Consider the following 20,000-nt stretch of genomic DNA (forward strand, 5'->3'; position numbering starts at 1 on the left):
AAAAGCCAAACCCCTGCACAGCAGGGAAAAATGGCTGTAAAAACGGTCATTTTTTTATTTCCCCTTTTAACCTAGGGGCTCTCTATTCAAATAGCCCATACAACAAGATAAAGATTTGTTAAAGGTGATTCTAAAGAAATATCTGAAACGCCTAAGCCCCGGGGCACTCTCTATTCAAATAACCCATACAACAAGATAAAGATTTGTTAAAGGTGATTCTAAAGAAATATCTGAAACGTCTAAGCCTCGGGGCACTCTTTATCAAATAACCAATGCATATTGTTTAGCTCACTCATTGAACCTATAAACATTTGTTCATTCTCAAATTCCTTCAATAGTTTAATTTTCTTTGCACAATAATCCCCATCTAAAATATTGAAAAACAAAACATTTGAATCTTTATATTTTTTTAAGATACCCCTTTTGTGCCATTACGAAATGATAAACTTCTCTTAATGATCTCATCTGGCCACCGCCCGAGTTGCAAATCATTTTTGTACATAAACCATGCCAGAAAAAAAGTTTTGTTTCAAATGTTTTCAGTTCATGCCGTGAAAATGAGGAAGTGTTTTTTTGACACGGCCGTGCTGTGTGAATGAGGAAGTGGTTTTGGACTGTCATGCTGTGAAAAAATAGGAACTATTCTGTGGGACAAGGTCTCGTGTTTATATTTTATCTGAGAACACGAACTGAAAACATTTGAATCAAAACTTTTATGGCGTGGTTTATGTCCAAAAATGATTTGCAACTCGGGCGGTGGCCAGATGAGATCATTAAGAGAAGCTTGTCATTTCCTGTGCCCACACCCAATGATTAAGCAATCTCCTCATCGTTGCTTTTTAAGCGGTTCGCCAGACAAAGTTTCTGCCAGACTGGATTTTCATTTTTACAACTGAGGCATGGACGATATTTCTTCCGATGAAGCCAACAGCCCACTACAGAGTTGGTAAGTTTGTGTATGCTTTTCTCTTTGAACGATGAAGCAAATGATTATTAATTAAATCATGATAATTCTGATATATATATATATATATTTTTTCCCTGACAGGGCATTGGAAGAAATTGAGTTTACATATCACGACGTGGTTCATGAAATTAATACTCTTATTGAAGAGATCAATGATTTTAGAAGAGAATTGAAAGACATTTACAATGAGTGGCATGAAGTCTTATCACGTCCTCTCATCTCGAAGGAATTAAACCAATGGTGAGACACGTGTGTGTGCCTCTCTCTCTGTCTGTCTTTCTACCTACCTCTCTCTGCTCTTATTGAAGAGGCCAATGATTTATAATGACTGGTCTCTGATCTCGAATGAATTAAACCAATGGTGAGGCACGTGTGTGTGTGTCTATGTGTGTGTGTATGTGTGTGTGTGTGTGTGTGTGTGTGTGTGTGTGTGTGTGTGTGTGTGTGTGTGTGTGTGTGTGTGTGTGTGTGTGTGTGTGTGTGTGTGTGTGTGTGTGTGTGTGTGTGTGTGTGTGTGTGTGTGTGTTGCTTTCCCTGTCTGTCTCTTCATCTATACCCTTGACTTATTATTTTTTTTTTCAGCACTATCGCACAACATCAGCTGTTGAAGCAATCTTGTACAACACATGATTTTCTGGAGGTAAATATTTCTGAATTATTATTAATATCACTCGTACAACACATGATTTTCTGGAGGTAAATATTTCTGAATTATTATTAATATCACTCTCTCTTTAGAATGTCGCCTTATGTTGGTTGCATCATTAGTTTGGACGTGGTTTTGTCAGTACACTGGAATTCATTTTATTGACCTTGAAAGGATGACAGGCTCCTGGTGTGTTAATTCAGTGGTCAACGAGGCTTATTCATATTACCATGTAATTATCTTTATAGAACCTAATTATTATCCACTTTTTGTTTCAAAACAGAATATGGTGTCTGAGTTTCGAAATCACAAGACATCTGAAGAAGATTGCTGGGAAAGATTGTACATTCTCGCAAATGAATATTTAATATTTTCAATATTAATAAATTATATTTGTTTTGTTTACAATTACTTGATTCTGAATTACAAGAAAAGAATAAAAGAGATGTAAAGGGGGGGTTGGGGGGAGGGGGGTAGGTGCGCTCCCCAATGACCCATCACCCCCTCGTCCCAGCCCTCCCCTCCCCATGTGTGTGTGTGGGGAAGGGTGGGGGGTGGGATGAGGGAGGTGGGGGGGCACACAGGGGGGATGAGGGGGGTGGGGCTTGTGTGGGTGGGGCTTGTGTGGGTGGGTCTTCGGTGGGGGCTTGTGTGGGTGGGGTGTGTGTGGGAGGGGCTTGTGTGGGCGGGGGCTGTGTGTGTGGGTCGGGCTGGTGTGGGTGGGGCTTGTGTGGGCAGGGGTCTATGTGGGTGGACCTTGTGTGGGAGGGGTTTATGTGTGTGGAGTTTTTGTGTGGAGCTTGTGTAGGCAGGGCTTATGTGGGAGGGGTTTATGTGGGCAGGGTTTATATGGGCAGGGGTTTATGTGGGTGGAGCTTGTGTGGGAGGGGTGAATGTGGATGAGGCTTATGTGGATAAATGGATGGGTGGAGAGATGGGGGGATGGGTGGATGAGTGGAGCTTGTGTGGATGGGTGGATAATTTTTTAATTAAATAAACATGTTGTGTGTGTGGGGAACTAATTAACTAATCACTAATTATGTGAATATGATGAATATGGGTGGAGCTTGTGTGGGGTTTGTGTGTGTGGAGCTTGTGTGGAGTTTTTGTGTGGAGGTTGTGTGGAGGTTGTGTGGAGCTTGTGTGGGGTTTGTGTGGGGTTTGTGTGGGCAGGGCTTCGGTGGGAGGGGCGTGTGTGGGCGGAGTCAAAAAGGGGCGGAGTCAAAAAATTTCAATTCATCTTTGTATTTTGTAATTCCTGTGAATAAAATGAACCTAAAATCTCTTCCCCTTCCAAATCATATATCTTATAAGTCCAAGGAACCGTATCTATTACATCAACAATTTTAAAAAGCTCGTTGGTCCATCTTTTCGTATAACCTTTTTCAAAATGAGATTTCCACCGATATATTCTTACGATATCACCAACTTTGAACTTAGGTTTTCTGACATTAATCTCTTTTTCATATTTTAATTTTGTAAATGTTTCTGATGGTTTCATATTTGTTGCCGTGTGAATCGTGTCATTATACTTATCCACAATATCCTGAATAAAAGATGACCATTGTTGTGAACCGAGTTGTGTGAATTTTTTATATAGTCTCTCTTTTAAGGTACGATTAAAACGTTCAACAACAACTGCCTTCCCTTCATTAAAGGTACTGTATAATGTAATACTGTTATTTTTTAGAAAATTCATAAATGTCTTGTTATAAAACTCCCTACCCTCATCAGTCCACAATTTTTTAGGTTTTCTCTTACTTTTATTAAATATCTTTTGGAAGGCTAACATAAGAGTATTACCTGTTTTGTTTTTTAATGGTACAACCCACGCATATCTACTCCTCAAATCAATAACGGTTAAAGCATACTTGTACCCCTTATCATTATTGAGTTCAATCAAATCAGCAGACCAGATATAATCTACTTCCTTGGAATAAACTTTCCTTCTCTGAAACTTTGTGAATATTGGTTTATGTAATTCATCAGCTAATTGCTCTTCAGTCTTAATAACATCATTAGAGCCTATAAGTTTTTTGAATTTCCAAGACCAAGTTTCAATTTAGCACTAATCATCTTCTTCACGATGAACCGATCAACTTTTTCTCTCAAGGTTGGATTTTGTATCAGAGACAAATTATACAACATTTCTCTATCGGCTTCATGCTTTTCTTGCAACGTTGTGGTATTCCCATAATCAATATCGTGTCTCATGCACACTTCATCAACTCTATTGATTGGTTTACTCCAGGATTTAGGATTGTCTGCCTCATCTAATCTTTTATCCAAGTTTGTGCCTGGACCACAGAAAGAATACCCTGGAAGATGTAATTCCCCTGGTATTCCAGTAGTTGTAAATTTACTTCCTGATAAAAACTTTTGTATATCTCCTCCGAGTTTGTGTTTGGAGATAAATTGATTTTTTTTGAACCACACACCGAACATATACCTTTTTGTATAACCCTGTTATTTTTACTTTTAATATATGAAATATTTTTGGTATTAGTTTTCTTTTTACATTTGAGACAATAACTCATTTATTTATGAGAAAAATTCCTGCAGAGTGCAAAAACCTTTTTAGTTTCCAACATGCACATTTGAATCTTAATTTTTAAAACATAAAGAATCCTTAGAAATGCCTTCACTCTCTCCTCCATTTATTTAAGAAAAAAAAAATGAAAAACTTGAATTAAAATCCATATCTTGTCGATGCTAATAGTCTTGTCGAAAGTATTGCAAATAGACTTGTCAATTCTTTCTTTTCCTCCTCGGTGGGTTGAGTTATTTTCTGTAATACCACCAATCTTTTTTTGAATCTCACTGGTTTCCATATTTTGATATTTATTCATTCTCTCTCTTTCCTCCCTCTCTCTCTTCTCTCTTTCCTCCTTCTCTCTCTTCTCCTTTTCCTCCTTCTCTTTCTTCTCCTTCTCTCTCTTCTCTCTTTCCTCCCTCTCTCTATTCTCCTTTTCCTCCTTCTCTTTCTTCTCCCTCTCTCTCTTCTCTCTTTCCTCCCTCTCTCTATTCTCTCTTTCCTCCTTCTCTTTCTTCTCCCTCTCCTCCTTCTCCTTTTCCTCCTCTTCCCTCTCTTCTTCAACTCCTTCCTCATCCCTTACTATCCTTGAATCGTTTACACCCCATAGAATATTATACATATATTCATCAGGATTTCTTGTTATTCCTGTATCCAAAATAATTTTTTTTACAACAGGAAACCAATAAAATTTCTTTTGAATTTCTAAAAGAGCCTTAACTTTTCTTAACCTTATAATTTTTTCATTATTTAACATTCTAATTAAATCTAAAGTTGTCGGTTTATCAACATCAGCATAATGCCAATCTTTTATTGAAAATACCTCATTCTTATGTTGTTGAACATATTTATTAAAATACCGAATACCCTTTTCTTGAAGGTATGCTTGAACACAGAAATGATAATTTTCTTGAAGCCTTCTTGCTGTCATTTATGTATTAGAAATATATGTTAGAATAATATTATGGCACGAAACACCTCCCCATCTTCCCATAGTTAAATCATTTTGTATTTCCTTACTTATTATATATAATCCTGTTTTTTCTGTTTTCATGAGATAAACAAGGGCAAAACCATTATTATATTTACCCTTATTAAATTCTTTTATTTGTTGTTTACTAATCGTGGCCCCACAAAACTCATTCTCGATACCAAGTGGATAATATTCTTCCTTACGAGACTGATTTAATTGTTCCAGGTCTTCGAGGTTAATTTTAAATGACCAATTATACCCTAAATCATTCATATCATACCCCCATTGTTCTATTCTCATACAAACGATACGCCCTTCTTTATAAAAATTTATTTTAATTCGAACTGTGAATTCTGTATGACCTGGAGATAATATCAACACTTCTGTATCTTTGGAATACACGGCTGTTTTATTTAAGTATATATATTGTGATAAATCACTTAATCTCACCAAGTCATTCGCGTCAGTCGGGCTTGGATAATTTTTTAATTTATAAGCATTTTTCATGTTAATATTTTTGGTTATATTATATTTATGTCGTTCAGCCTGTGCCTTTGTGTAATAATTTGATAAATCAATATCCAGTTCTTGAGATACACCAAAGATAGAACCATCTTTACCAACATAAGTCATTTATATTAGATTAAAAATAATATCATAAAATTTTTTATTTTTGTTGAGTTGAAATAACACATATAGGCATAATTGGCCACAACACTTGGAATTTAATTCTTGGACTTGAAATGTTTGATAAACACCATTCTGTAAGAATTTTATGACTTCAACAGGTGGTGGAAGACCAAAACTATCAAAATAATATTTGTCTTGACTATTAAAAATACAAACCCAATGAGAACCGTTCCCATTATTATCTTCTAACTTCATAATAATATTCTTTGTATGTTTCGGCACATTTGTTAATTCATCTCTCATACAAATAACCACATTATGAATTTTTAATTTCTTACAATATTTGACAAGTTGTAAATTTGATGTTGTATTCTTTCCAAATTCTTTCAACCACTCATCAATGCTCATTTATTTATTAGAAAGATATAATCCATTACCTCTTTTCGTTAATTTTACACCTGCTTGTGCTATAGAAGAAAGCATATCTCCAACTAGCAATCTCGCTTTATCAGGCAGACCTTCAAGTTTTTCAGCAAAATCGACAATTACACCACTTCCACTAATTTGTTTCTCCAACTCTTTGTTATGTCTTTCCAATTCTTTTTGAGCCTGGAGTTGAGCCTTCCTTTCGTTGGCAGTTTTCACCGCTGTTGAAATACCACCCGTCAATGCTCCAACCGCACTTAAACCAGCAAATAAAGGAATTAGAAATGGGAGAAATCCTCCACTCGTCTCTCTTATTGAATATTTTTTCAACATTGGTTTTGTCATTTTAATTTTAAGTGAGCCAGTGTCATTCAAGATTTTAACCTGTTCTCTTGTGAGAAAAACATCAATTCTTACTGCTCCTTTTCTCTGAATTGTATTAACGTTAATCGTACAAGGCTTTTGATTTTGAACACAAGATGATAGTTTATGAAGATTGATTTGATTAACATATACCCCAGTTGGTACTTTGCCACTCATTTATTTAACAAAAAATTATGTGAGACTAATCATCACACCATTATCTGTATTAATCTGCAATTCTGTTTCTTCCAAAAGCAAACAATATGTATCAACTTCTTCACTCTCTCCTCTTTCAATGTATAGGGAAGTATCCACTCGATTAGACTTTATAGTTTCCTTTTGAGCGCTCAGGTCAAACGCATAGATTGTATACAAACTTTTAAATGCTGTCATATCCAAAATAGGTTCTTTATTTCCATTACTTTCACACACCTTTTGGTAAGACTTGTATGCTTCAGCAAAATCATTTTTTCCCAATTAATTTCCAATCTATCTCGTGGATAAAATGTTCCATCTAGAGAAACGCGAAGTTGTTTCACCTTTGCATTATCACTCAATGCATTATTCTTATCAGTCGCAGTATCACCATCTGGCTTTTTAAAAATGATCCACAGATATCGTGGCTTTCCTTCCAGAACACCCAAATTCCACGTGTAATTAGTTTGATTGAGTTTAACGTGTTGACATCTTCTTTTGAGGTATGATACACTGAGTGGTTTCTTTGAGTTAAGTCTTCGATTCAACATCTCTTCTGTTTTAAGATTAGGAGTATATTCACTGATATACCAACTCATTTCCTCAATTACAAATTTATTCTGATCACCAAAAGCACTACCAACACCAAAAAGCAATCGATTTTCATTATCATTCCTTTGTAGTTGAAATCTAATTTTAAGGCCATACAGAACTTTATCATGATCACAAAATCCAAATATACCTTTAAGAGGAACTGCCACAGAAACTATTTTCTGCTTTTGTATCATCATTATACATTCCTTTCCTTTGAGTATACCCAGGGTCTGTGTTTGTTCCCGTTGACATATCAGGAATAAAACCTTCGACAGACCCCTTTCCCATTCTATCACTGAATGTATAGAGTGTAAATTTTATCATTTCAGATACAGCAGAGACATAATCAACCGCTTCAACTTCTTGTGTTCCAATATACAAACGCACACTATCAAACATTTTCCAGAAGAAATCATTTACAAGTGTAGCGTTTGTGTTGTTCCCAGCCTTAGTGAATTTAAATTTACACAACAAGAAACTTTCGGAGAGATTCAAATAGGTTTGTTGATTATTTATTTCAAAACTTTTTGTACCATTCGTATTCCAGTCTGTTCCAGTTATTGCATTTACCTTGAAGTAATCTTCTTTTTAGTGGAGTTTGAGATAATAATAGTATCATCCAAATCATAGATACTATCAATTGCTTCCATACTTGTATTTATTTAGGAAAAAAGATGTTAAAACTTTTGAAACCCTGATCCAAGTATTTGAATTATTTTCTGTCGTTCTTGGGGGGACAACTGAGTTTTGCCTTTCTTAATTTATTTTATTGCTTGTAATTTATGAGATTCCTTCTGGGCATCTTTTATACTCTTTACAGCACCTGCTACATTTCCCACAGCAGAAGCAGTTGAACCAATTAGATCTTTATGTTTAAGAATAGTTGAACCAATACCCATGAGAGTATCAATTATCCCATCTCCTCTAAATTGATGCCCAACACCCCTTTGTCTCTTAGGTTTATAGTATCCTCTACCAAGATACATACCTTCACCCTTGTAGTATGGGGAAAGGAACATCCCATCCCCTGTAATTATTTTATATTTTCCCAACTCGTGTTTCCTCACAATAACCATCGTATTTATTTATTGGAAAACTTCACGTAGGTGAATTCTGATAGATATAACTTCTCCATTAAAAGAAATCACACGATTATCTTGGTCGGTTATCCTAAAATTTACTCTGTGTATGGTTTTTCCTGACACAGGGAGATAAACCAAATTTTTAGGTTCCATATTGAATTTATAACCAATTGGGGTTGAGTATGCGCTGAATGAAAATATTGTATTTGTTTTTTTCCATCATTATAAGCACCATCAATCAAATCACAGTGAATTAACACTGAATTTATTCCTGAGGATATTTGAATGACATTATCACTGTAAAACGTCCCATTAGTTTCAATCTTTTTTGAGGAGAAACCCAATAACTCTCTAAATGAATTATCAATTGTGAAATCAACCTTGTAGTTATTTTTAACTTTAATCGTTGATTTTGAAGTATGTTTTTGAATGTTTATAACAATATTTTTTGGTTCATCACCCTGTTCTTTCATAAGACGAGCAATTTCGGAAGATATTTGAGAAATCTCATATGCTCCGGGTGAGACTGTTATCGTTTTGTATCCACTTCCTGGATTATAACTAAACTTGTCATTTTTCTCGGTTATATTAAATAAGGTATTATAAGTTTCCATGGACAATAAAGATGCCTCATATTCTTTTGTTGTGTCAAGTTGTAGTGGGTATGGGAATGAAGATGTGTGGTCGCTTGTTGTGAAATTGAAACTAAGGATTGTGCTTCTCATCTTATTTAATATGAGATAAAATGTCTTTATATTGATATTTATTAATTATTTTCATGTTCATCAACTGGTCTAAAATGGCTGATGCTTCATTAAAACAATTGTTATTTCCAGCCTTCTTACTGCCTAACAACAATAACAGTCTATTAACTAATTGCGATGGGTCATTTGGAAGAAAACTAACACCTGAACCAAGGATACTTAAAGCCTGAATAATGTGTTTCTCCTTCTCATTCTTCCTACTTTTACCAGAAAGAATAACCTTATAATTTAGAGTGTTCAGCAGATCAATATATACTCTATCATCATTATTTTCCATATCCAATGGTTTATCAATATACTTTGATTCATCCCTCACAGTTGAACCTTGTCTTCCATCTTTTGTGAGAAGAAACATTAATCTTGGAGTTAGTTTAACAGGGGGTTGAGCAGAACCCAAGAACCTTAATTCATCATTAAATATCAATACCTTTTCTTGAACAAGATGAAATATTGCTGATTGTTCTGTTGGAATGAGTCCTGCTTTGGTTTTTGAATCCGCTGAATATTCATTGTTTTGAAGAGCATTCACAATATAATCAGGGGTCGATTAATCTCTTCCAGTTGTTGAAATAAACCTTCATCATCATATTCTAATTCTCCTAAATGCTCTAATTCTTCCTCCGTCATTTGACTGAAATCTTTTAACATTTGAAGTTTTTAGGAGTATATTCTACCGTGGGAACTGTGGAAACATCTTTCATTTTTCCTTGGGAAGTTTTTAAAAGTGGTTTAAAAAATTTCTCTTGTTTTCTTTCAAATGCTTCTTCGCCCGTTAGTTTCTGTCTGCGTTTCTTCTTTATGTCTTCCTGCTGTTTTACAACTTTTGAAACCAACTCTTGATGTTCCCTAAATCTTCTTGCTCTTTCTTTCGCATCCATTTATTTATTGAAAAATATCATTTAATATCTCATCTTGTTTCACAACAATATATTTATATTTTTCAGTCGTGTGTTTCATGTAATCCCCAAATTCCTTTTTACTACATAATGTAGAACAATTGTCTCTCCAAAAATTGTTTATATCTATTGAATTTAACTTGAATAAAATAAAAGTATTAGCATTGTTTCTGATGGAACGACGAGGAAGCTGAAAGTACGATTGACTAAGATAAATACAATTACAAGAAGAATGTCTCCCTCTTGTGTAGTAGCTGTCCATTACCGTTTGGTTTCTCTCATTAACACAATCATCAAAGATAACGAGGTTCTTTTTGGATTTATCCAAATCTTGGGGAGACGGTATATCATCCGTATTATCACTCAGAATACAAGTTATCGGTTTTGATTTCTTTTTACATCTCTGTGTATCACAAAATAGTTGTATTATATCTTCAATGTTAAAATCATTTAGGTTTTTTTGAAGTTTAAATAAACCGATTATATCTTCTTTTTGAAGACCAGCATTAAAACCTTGTGAGAGTAGTTGATACTCTGGTTGAAAACTCGACTTTGTGAAAATTATTAAATTATCATAATCTAAAAAGTTGGGAGTGTGGAGCATCTTTAAAAGTAAGCAGGTTTTTCCACATCCACTTGAACCAACTATGAGGCATCTTAATGAATTTGGGAGATTTTTATGGTTGTCAAATTTTATCTTATTTTCCCAAATAGGTAAAAAATCATTCATTTATATATTTGGAAAACAGGTTATTTAATTTATTATTGGCTTTTTTCGAAATTCTATATTTTATCCTAAGTTCAGGTTTAATTTCAAGATAATCCATTATTTTATTTATGCAATATCTTGTGTTGATATTTCCCTGAAAATCACATCCATGAATAAGATATAACAACAATCCTTTGAACATTTCTCTAATACGTTCAGTTTCTTCCCTTGTAAGGAAAGGTGTGTTCTCACCCTCGTTCTTTACATTCATTTCTCGAATCAATCTTGTAAAGTAATTCATTTTTGGTGTAAATCTAAAAGAATTATTTTCCTTTTTATATTTTTGATTATCATTAATTAGAAGATAATCACAGAATATACATTGTTTATAGGCTTTTGACTCTGTGTTTAATCCCCGTCTTTCACACGCAGGACAATTCTCAAATTTGTCATATGGAGAATCATGGAATTCAAGAGGCTCAAAATCGAGTAAACTATTCATATTTATAAAGTAAAACTTTACTTAAACTGAAATTCATCTTCGATATCATCTTCGATACTTTCAGAATCATCTATACTTTCATAACTATCATTTGAACACAAACTCTCGGTGTCATAACTATCGTTTGAATGCAAACTCTCGGTATCATAATCACTCTCATAATCTTCAAAATCTTCAGTTGAATATTGGCTCATTTAATTAGTAGAAAAAACATTACCATCGATATCGATATACATTTTTTCATTAACAGATTCAACTGCTACATTTTTTATATTAAAGGTAATTTTAAAATGATCCTTAACTACAATTGAACGAAATGTCATTTCACCTGATATATTAACATCCTTTATTTCATCAGGATTTATATCTTTAGGGTTGTTGAAAAAAAAATACAAATTTCTCCTTGCATATTACAGATGGTCTTATCTTTTCTTTCTAAAGCTTCATCCATAAGGTTTTTATTTTTTGATACCTTTTCTTGTTTCATTGCTTTTTCTAGTTTTGAATATATTGCCAGAAGGAGAGGAGAAACTTTTGTTAGAGATACCTTAATTGATGTTCTTCCAGGTATACTAAAAGCCCTTCCACTGAAGTAAATTGAAGAACTCATCATATCCACCATAATTGTTTTTATCCAATAGTTGTTATATTTATCTTTGTTCAATTTTACATCCTTGACATATTTCTCAGCATCTTTAACAAATGAAGAGATTGATTGAAACTTGTCTTTTGTGTCTTGAAACATTGTATTTATTAAGTGAAAAAGTTGGAGGATAAAATGGTTTTAAGCACAGATTCACCTGTAAAATAAACGAAATTTTCATCAAGAAAATTTTAGTTTAAGCACAGATTCACCTGTAAAATAAACGAAATTTTCATCAAGAAAATTTTAGTTTAAGCACAGATTCACCTGTAAAATAAACGAAATTTTCACCAAGAAAATTTTAGTTTAAGCACAGATTCACCTGTAAAATAAACGAAATTTTCATCAAGAAAATTTTAGTTTAAGCACAGATTCACCTGTAAAATAAACGAAATTTTCATCAAGAAATTTTTAGTTTAAGCAAAGTTTTATTATATAAATATGGTGAATACAACATACTGCGATGTTTGTAATCACGAATATAAACATTATAGAAAACACCTCCGAACCAACAAACACACATTTAATCTATTTCACAAAATATCCCCTCTTGAGTTGGAAAGAAAACATTGTGATACCTGCTCAAAGGATGTTTTGAAGAGTAGTTATAATAGGCATCTTCAATCACAAAAACACAAGAAAAATGAGTTTAAAGTAAAGGGAGACTATTATATTGAAAACATTGATGGGGCATTTAAAGGGCATATAAAAATAAGGATTTTTCAATTTGGAGAACCCGGTCCATCATCAATAGTTGAATCAATTGAAATAGTGAAACCTGATGTTGAAAAATTTATTAAAAAACATTAAAAGAAATGAAAACTTTAAAGTTTTATATGGGAGTGAAAATGAATATGAAAAGACAAGATGAAGAACAAACTCCTTATATGAGGACAGATCTTCATTTTATAACATCATTTCAAGATTTTTTGAATAGTGGGGTTTATGAAGAACTATCAAGACAAGAGGAGGATGTTGATAATACAGTGGTAGGAAGTGGATTCAATATTAAAAAAATCATCTTTTTAGATGTACACATTCTAAAATCAAACCCTCTTAAAGCTTCTTCTTATATTGAATTACCAAAAGAAATAAAACGAAAGAAGGCAGTTGTTAATATTAAGAATAATGATAATAAATGTTTTCTCTGGTCTGTTCTTGCTCACTTACATCCACCAAAATGTAATTCAGAAAGAGTAAAACAATATATGAAATATGAGAATACCTTGGACATTAAAGATTTTAATTTCCCAATGCCACTAACAGATATTCCTAAATTTGAGAAAAAGAATAATCTTTCTATTAATGTATATGGATTAACGGATACAAACAAAGTTCAAATATTAAAAATTTCAAACAACTTTAAAAATGAAGAAACACACATTGATCTTTTATATTTTAGTGTTGGAAATAATTCACATTACACATACATCAATAATTTATCAAGATTAATCTCTTCTCAGGTATTCAGAACAGCAAACAAAATATATCCTTGTAAGCGATGTCTTAATTCATTTCATACAAAAGAACGATTAGAACAACATTCAAAATATTGTAGTAATCATAAATCAGCTGTAATTACAATGCCTAAACCTGGTGAAAAGATTTCTTTTGAAGATTATAATAAATCTATCATGCACCCATTTGTGATATACGCTGATTTTGAATGTATCCTTAAAAAGATAAATACTGCTTCTCCTAATCCAAAAGAACCATATACAAATAAATATCAAAAACATATTCCTTGTGGTTTCTGTTATTATATCAAATCATCTGTTGGAGAAAAGTATAATAAACTTGAACAGTATAGTGGAAAAAATGCTTCACAAGAGTTTGTAAAACGATTAGAAAAGGATTGTATAAGACTAACTAAATTAATGAAAGAAACAAATGAACCGATGAAATTAACCATAGAAGAAAAATTAGAATTTAGAAAGAACAATATCTGTCATATTTGTGAGGAGGAAATTGAGGAGTCTAAAGTTAGGGATCATTGTCATCTTACTGGTAAATATAGAGGTCCCGCTCATTCCTGTTGTAATCTTAATTATAAATTACCTTCTTTTATTCCAGTCTTTCTTCACAACAGCGCCAACTATGATACACACCTATTTATAAATGAACTTTCAAAAACACCAGGGAATATTTCTGCCATAACAAACACAAGTCAAAAGTATATTTCATTTACAAAAATGATATTCACAAAACCTATAACTCGTATAAGGTTTCTTGATTCTTACAAGTTTATGGGAACACCACTAGCCAACCTCGCATCAAATCTAAGCTCCACGGGCTCTTTTCCAAATCTTAATTCATTCTTTCCAAAAGAGGAAATTCTAACTAAAGAGGAAATTCAGATTAAAGAGAGAATTCAAAGTAAAGAGGAAATTCTAATTAATGAGAAAATGAATGAAGAAATTCTTACTGAAGATGAAATTCTAATTATACAGAAAATTCGAACAAAGAATGAAATTCTAACTAAAGAGGAAATTCTGATTATAGATGAAATTCTGATTAAAGAGGGAATTCTAACTTGAGAGGAAATTGAAACAAGGAATGAAATTCAAAGTAAAGAGAAAATTCTTACAAGTAAGGGAATTTATCCTTATGGTTATATGGATTCATTTATGAGATTTAAAGAAACACAACTTCCTTCAAAAGAAAGTTTCTATAATAACCTTTATGAAGAAGAGATAAGTGATAAGGAATATAAACACGCACAAGAAATTTGGAAATTATGTAAGATAAAGAACCTTGGAGAATATCATGATTTATATCTAAAAACAGATGTTTTATTGTTAGCTGATGTGTTTGAAGCTTTTAGATCACTCTGTCATAATAAAAATTGTTATGGATTAGATCCTGCCCACTATTTCACAGCTCCTGGTTTAGCTTGGAGTGCAATGTTGAAAATGACAAAACAAGATATAGATTTAGTCAGTGATGTAGATATGCTTTTGATGATTGAGAAGTCTAAGAGAGGTGGAATATCACAAGTATGTTCAAAAAGATATGCTAAAGCAAATAATAAATATCTTCCAAATTATGAGAGTGAAAAAGATAGTAATTATTTGATGTACTTTGATGCTAATAATTTGTATGGATGGGCAATGTCTCAATCTCTGCCTTATGGTAAATTAGAGTGGGTGGAAGAAAAGGATTATGAAAAGGCTTTGATGAATATTGTTATTTCTTCTCAAGAGAAATTGAATGACAAAGAAGAAGGTTATTATTTTGAAGTTGATTTGAAGTACCCGAGTGATCTTCATAATAAGCATAAAGACCTTCCTTTTGCATGTGAGAAAGAAACCCCAAAGAAAGAATGGTTCAGTGATTATCATAAAAGTTTTAATATTAAAGGCAAATCAACAGAAAAGTTATTAACAACATTCTATGATAAAGAGGGATATGTTTTGCATCAAAGGAACTTGAGACAATATTTATCTGCTGGGTTGAGAGTAGCTAAAATTCATAGAGTTTTAAAATTTAAACAAAGTCCTTGGATGAAAAAGTATATTAAATTCAATACAGATATGAGAACAAATACAAAAGTAAAATTTGAAGGGGAATTCTATAAATTGATGAATAATGCTGTCTTTGGAAAGACAATGGAGAATGTTAGAAACAGGCAAAACATTAGATTTGCAACATCTTGGAAAGAAGCTTCTAGATTGATAAATAAACCAAGTTTTGAGAGAGAAGAGGTTTTTTCAGAGAACTTTTCTGCTATTCATATGAAAAAGGAAAGTATTGTCATGGATAAACCAATTTATATTGGAACAGCAGTTCTTGATTTATCAAAGATATTGATGTATGATTATTTGTATAATGATTTAAAGAAAGAGTATGGTGAAAATGCTTCATTGTTGTATATGGACACCGATAGTTTTATTCTAGATATAAAAACTGACGATGTTTATAAGGATATGAAGAAAAACATTGGAGTATATGATACAAGTAATTTTAGTAAGAAGAGTGAGTTATTTTCAAAAAAGAATGAAAAGGTTATTGGCAAGTTTAAGGATGAGTTGGGTGGAAAAGTAATGAGTGAGTTTATTGGATTGAGAGCAAAGGCATATGCTTATAAGTATGGTGATCAGATTGATAAAAGGTTAAAGGGAATAAAGAAATATGTAATAAAGAAATCAATAACTTTTAGAAATTATTATAATTGTTTGATGAATAAGAAAGAAGAATATAGGAAAATGAATACAATAAGAAGTTATAAACATAAGATATATAGTGAAGAAGTAAATAAAAAGGCATTAGGAGCCTTTGATGATAAGAGATTTATTTTAGATAATGGAATAGATTGTGTTCCATATGGATATTGTATGATAGAGTGTATAAAATAGATTGTGTTCCATATGGGTATTGTATGATAGAGTGTATAGAATAGATTGTGTTCCATATGGACACAAGTTTTAACGATGGGAAGATGGGTTAGGGTTTTTAAGGGCTACCGCCGCGTTTTTCACAATATATAAATGGTCGAACCAAGTATTAGTCAAACTAAAGAGTGGAGAAAATCTCAGTCTTGGTATATAAATGGAAAACATAATGAATGTGAAAAATATCAAATAAGTCTTATTGAAAAAATATCTAAAACAAAGGTAAATAAAACAAATATGCGAATCAATTTAAAAACCAATAAGTTAGAGGATGTAAAGAAAATAATAAATATGTTTGAATGGACTGAAAAATTTGATGGTTATCAATTGAACAATGGAAAAATAATTTACTACAATATCAAAATGATATGCAACTCAGGAGGTGGTCAGATGAGATCATTAAGAGAAGTTTATCATTTCGTAATGGCACAAAAGGGGTATCTTAAAAAATATAAAGATTCAAATGTTTTGTTTTTCAATATTTTAGATGGGGATTATTGTGCAAAGAAAATTAAACTATTGAAGGAATTTGAGAATGAACAAATGTTTATAGGTTCAATGAGTGAGCTAAACAATATGCATTGGTTATTTGATAAAGAGTGCCCCGAGGCTTAGACGTTTCAGATATTTCTTTAGAATCACCTTTAACAAATCTTTATCTTGTTGTATGGGCTATTTGAATAGAGAGCCCCTAGGTTAAAAGGGGAAATAAAAAAAATGACCGTTTTTACAGCCATTTTTCCCTGCTGTGCAGGGGTTTGGCTTTTTCTTGAGGCAATGTTTTATGGCCGGATGCCCTTCCTGACACCAACCCTGGTCGCCTCTTACGACACACAGGGATATGGTACACCTATTCTAACTGGGGCATACACCGGGATCAGTACACTGGCACTCATTTCGCCGACCTCGGAAGGATGGCAGGCTGAGTCAACCCCCTGGTGTTAATTCAGCAGCCAACGGGATTTGAACTCAGGACCCTGGGATCCCAAGCCGCCACCCTAACCACTAAGCCAACACCAGGCTCCAGGTTAAAAGGGGAGACAAATAAATATACCTTGGGCTAAAAAGGGGATTTATTTTTTTAGGGGAAAAAAAAGAAAAATTTCATGGCTGAAAATCCCCCATTCATTTACATGGGGAAAAGTGAGCCAGAACCAGTATTCTTACCCTACTTATATATATAAAAAAAAAAAATAATAAAGCCTGGTGTTGGCGCAGTGGTTCGGGCAGCAGGTTGGGATCCAAAAGGTCCTGAGTTCAAGCCCCGTTGGGCCACTGAATTAATACACCAGGGGGTTGACTCAGCCTGTCATCCTTCCGAGGTCGGCGAAATGAGTAGCAGTATACTGGGCCGGTGTATACCCCGGTTAAAATAGGTGTCCCATTTCCCTGTGTTGTAAGAGGCAACTAGGGTTGCGTCAGGAAAGGCATCCGGCGTAAAACATGTGCCAAATCACTATGCGGATCATACGGATGATCCGCTGTGGCGACCCCGAACGGGAGCAGCCGAAAGAAGAAGAAGATATATATAAAAATATATATATATATATATATAAAAAATATATAAAAAAAAAATATATATATATAAAAAATATTTATATATATATATATATATATATATATATATATATATATATATAGTAATACAGAAAGTCTACACCCCATTTCAAAATGTTCACCTTCTGTTTCCTTATAGCCTGGAAGTAAATTGCATCAAATCAGACTTTTTACACATTTATTTACACATCATAACTTACAACTTCCAAGTGAAAAACAAATTGTACAAATTTCAGAAGATTCATTAAAAATATAAAACGAGAATATCTTGGTTGGATAAATGTCCACCCCCCTTTATAATAGCAATTGTAAATTTGCTCAAGTGTAACCAATCACCTTCAAAATCACACATCAAGTTAATTGGCCTCCACCTGTGTTAAATTGTAATGATTCTGATTATTTCAGAATAAAATCAGCTGTTCCTGTAGGTTTCCTCTGACGGGTAGTGCATTTCACAGCAAAGATTCAACCATGAGCATGAAGGAGCATATTGTTATGTTTGTGGGGTCGATGGAGGAACTTCATCATAAAGGTAGGATTGTATAGCATAGCATAGCATAGCATGGTCCATGGACGAGGAGACATCTAGATATAAATTAAGTTGGGAAAACTGTCAGCTTAAGATTGTTACATGTCAACAAATGGGGAGTGATGGTGTTAATTAGGTAGGGTTTAAGGCTAATTCCTCCCTGTTGTGTGATTGCCCCCTGTGATTTTTCCTACGTTTTTGTATTTACAAGCCAGCAATAAAATAATTACGTTCTTGAAACAACAACAGAGCCAAACATTTCCGAGCAGGCAGAAATCCTGCCTTCCTGGCTTGGTACTGGCGAGTCATGCCCCCAAGGCTTATGATTGGTCAGTGGACGTCAGAAGGTACGAGAGAGGAGATAGTTGGTACGCGGTTGAGATGGAGGGTCTCGTGCTCTGGGTTCTCCTTGACACAGTGAAGAAGGCTGTGCAATTCTCGTGTTCATGCTGGAGCGAAGTCGTTCGTATGCTGGAACAGGATGCTGGAGCGAATTGTTCGCATGCTGGAACAGGACGCTGGTCATTGTCTGTTCGGCTGAGTCGTAAAGTGTGGAAGAAGAAGAATAAGGAGAAGAAGAAGAAGAAGAGTCTCTCAGGGATAACTCGGCGTTATCCCATTCTACCATCGAGGAAGAAGGTGGGCCATTGTTGTGAGTGGATCCGATGTGAACTTGGGCCTTAGAGAGAAACGGTGTGGCAAGTTTGATCCTGAAAAGAGACTGTGCGGCGATTTCTGGTCCCTTAACGAAGGAATACCCTCCGTGCAAAGTACCTCACATATGTGACTGCAAAGAGCAACATGGCACCATTTTGGGTGCAGTTTCCCACGCGGTGACTACGCAATTCGATCGCCAGGCTCCTAAAGGATCATCTCTGGACACACAGCCAGAATTAAGGGAGGCTTGTCTTTTATTTTATCTTTCCCCTTATCTGTTTCCATGTCTGCATGGAGACGTCTCAAATTTAGGCTTTAGTTACCTCACTTTTCATTACCTCATGCTTTGATTTATTTTGTTTATCATGCTTTGATTTATTTCCATTATAAATATTTGATAACTATTCATTAAACCTTCAATTGTAAGATCGAAATTGTGTTTGTCTATTCATTGTGGGTTCGAGTATAACACCTTATGCTTCTGTCCTGGTGAACGCCTCAAATAAGTGTTTCACCGCCTTCCATTCCGTGTGTCATAATCTCCAAGGATTTTGGCTGTTCGCCTCCAATGGAAATTGTTCGGCTGTCCTTCCTGGTCGGTGTTAACCACTGTGGACACGACAATATAAAGTTATGGAAAGACTTCCAGGATAAGTTGTGGAAAGGCACAGATCAGGGGATGGGTATAAAATATTTCAAAGGCCTTGAATATCCCTTGGAGCACAATCAAGACAATCAATAAGAAGTGGAAGGTGCATGCCACTACCAAGACCCTGCCTAGATCAGGCCGTCCATCCAAACTAGATGACCAAATAAGGAGTAGACTGATCAGAGAGGCCACCAAGAGGCCAATGGCAACTTTGAAAGAGCTACAGGCCTTTTTGGCAAAGACTGATCACTGTGCGCATGTGACAACAATAAGCCAAGCACTCCTCAAGTCTGG

At 34.0% G+C, this 20,000-nt stretch overlaps 2 long non-coding RNA genes across 3 annotated transcripts in view; both read left to right on the top strand.

Annotated features, from left to right (window-relative positions):
• The window catches only part of LOC147031519 (uncharacterized), a 2,373-nt gene extending 352 nt beyond the window's left edge, over positions 1 to 2,021 (top strand). The window contains exons 1-4 of one of the 2 annotated variants that reach the window (XR_015053341.1): positions 1 to 946; positions 1,049 to 1,207; positions 1,550 to 1,607; positions 1,897 to 2,021. The exon at positions 1 to 946 is cut by the window's left edge and continues 352 nt beyond it. This is a non-coding gene — a long non-coding RNA (uncharacterized LOC147031519). Of the gene's footprint in view, positions 1,208 to 1,549; positions 1,608 to 1,896 lie in introns of both variants that reach the window. The other variant, XR_015053340.1, reaches the window with a different exon arrangement.
• The window catches only part of LOC147031516 (uncharacterized), a 245,143-nt gene that overhangs the window by 199,267 nt on the left and 25,876 nt on the right, over positions 1 to 20,000 (top strand). The gene's annotated exons all lie outside the window — the stretch shown is intronic.

The sequence above is a fragment of the Eptatretus burgeri genome, chromosome 2 (assembly GCF_056783735.1).
Source record: "Eptatretus burgeri isolate ZD-2024b chromosome 2, Ebu_testis_v1, whole genome shotgun sequence".
NCBI classification, from domain to species: domain Eukaryota; kingdom Metazoa; phylum Chordata; class Myxini; order Myxiniformes; family Myxinidae; genus Eptatretus; species Eptatretus burgeri.